Source organism: Octopus bimaculoides, chromosome 4 (genome assembly GCF_001194135.2).
Source record: "Octopus bimaculoides isolate UCB-OBI-ISO-001 chromosome 4, ASM119413v2, whole genome shotgun sequence".
Lineage (NCBI taxonomy): Eukaryota > Metazoa > Mollusca > Cephalopoda > Octopoda > Octopodidae > Octopus > Octopus bimaculoides.
The window spans coordinates 105251120-105253230 of NC_068984.1; the positions used below are offsets into that span (position 1 = coordinate 105251120).

Here is a 2111-nt window from a genome sequence, read left to right on the forward strand (position 1 = left end):
GGGCGTTGTGTGTGTGTGTGTATACAATGGGTATTCCCATATTTAAATAAATATGATGCAATGTTCAACACTAACATCAATCTGGTCTTCCTCCCCACCTACATCATTATCGCCACTATCACCCGAGGTTGTTTTTGTTTTGGTTGCGTTTCTGACGCACCCCTCTTCCTTCGTTTCTCACATAGGATAATGCCCATATATAGAGTAGAGCTAATTTTAATATTAATAGGTACGGCCGTATAAGGAGACGTGTTGTTAGCATTAACCAATGAGAAGGCTCCATTCTAAAGGTAAACAAATAAGTGTTTGTTATTGTTGTTGTTGTGGTGGCCATCATCGTCTTGGGTTGTGTGCCAGTTGTGTGCAGTCTGCCCAGAAAACAAACAAACGCAAACCCTCTGATCACTCTTCTTAAATCTAATTTATATAAAATATTCGTTTGTGATCTCAACTTTCTTTAAGGTAAATCAAAATAATTTATTTTCTTTCCAGTCAGTGTTTTTCCAGAAAATATATATGTATATATCTATATATATATATTCTGCGTCGATTGTTGATGCTTTTTTGTTTGTATTCCATAATGGTGCCCGTTCGCCAGCTCGCTGCTTCTTTTATGCTAGCTTCCTTATAAATGTAATTCCAATTAGTGTCTGATTATGTGGGTTTTCTTATAAATTGTATATACGTGAAATACTTTGGAAAATTTTCTCATTTTTGTTTCATTTACATTCAGACAACCCAAGGTCAGAGAAGTGCGTCCAATTACTTTTTTTTTTCTTTCTATGTGTGTGTGTGTGTGTTGTATCAAAGTTGACAATCTATTCTGAGTTTCACCCTAAGCTCAGCTTGAAATCCAGAGTAGACTGTCAACTTCGATAAAATAAATACATTTTTATCCACTCTACTCAGCGTATTGAGTTCTATACCAAACAACGTTTACACTATGTAAAATGTATTATTAATATATTTTACTACTATTATATATACACACACACACATATGTATGTATGTTTGTATACATAAAATCAGCATCAGTTTTGCGTTAATAACTAACTGTTTATGCAATGCGAATCTCCGAGTACAAACGTTGAGTAATAAGTATCTTCTTTTTTCTTTTGTTTGTAAACTGTATATACATGTATATATAGACAGGGAGAAATTTGTGTGTATGTATGTATATATGTACACACATAAATACGCGCACACACACACACACACACACACAAACGCGCGCGCGCGCAAGCGTATACATTTGACAATGGTCGGGTGGAAGGTACCAATTTAATTAACATATATCTATATATTTTTCAAATTGCTCAGTAATTAGAAGGGTGAGTGTGATGAGATAGAAAAAATAAAATATTCAAAAATTAAATTATTGTAAAACAATTTTAATAGCAGTACGTCTTTTTTTATTTTTATTTTTTTTTTCCTTTCTAGAGGTTAATATTGAAGTTGCTAGTTGGTGGTCTATCAGCTGATTTCTCCAGCTGATAGACACCAACTACCTGCTTAGTGTTTCGTTGTGAGGAAGGTACACAGCTAAAGATAACTTCAATAAATTGGATCATATAAATAACTGAATTATTGAATATTTTTTTCCATGCAACAACCATTTCAAATTCACAATTACGTTCTAATAAGATATTTATTTTTTGTAATTATTGACTTTTTTTTGTTCATAAATGAAATAGAAACTTTTTTTGTTTTTTGTTTTTTTCGTTACTACTGCTTGGCTTTGAAGCTTAAATTTTAAATTCTCAGCTTTAAAAATATTTACGTTTAATCAAGTTTAATAACGATAAAAAATGACTCAACTTTGTAGGGTACTCAGCTGATAAACTCGCAGTTTGTTCGAATTGTCAGAATATAAACAACTGGTGTGAGTCAGCTAGACCAAATCTGACAGATTCTCGGCTCATTGCTTATTTGACTTTTCAATAACTTCTTCATAATAAAGACGAACAAAAAAAAATGGCTTAAATAGTTTTGCTTTAAAAAATTTAACCATTCAAATAGCCTGTTTAAAACACATATACACGTTTATATATATATGTGTATGCGTATTTATATATACACACACATACCCAATTGTAGTCTATTATATATAT

At 31.8% G+C, this 2111-nt stretch overlaps 1 protein-coding gene across 1 annotated transcript in view; it reads left to right on the plus strand.

The window, feature by feature from the left end:
- The first annotated feature begins 305 nt into the window (after positions 1-305).
- LOC106878606 (tumor protein p53-inducible nuclear protein 1) overlaps positions 306-2111 on the plus strand; it is a 24880-nt gene continuing 23074 nt past the window's right edge. The window contains exon 1 of the mRNA XM_014927876.2: positions 306-462. The gene's annotated coding sequence lies outside the window, so the exon portion shown is untranslated. The remainder of the gene's footprint in view (positions 463-2111) is intronic.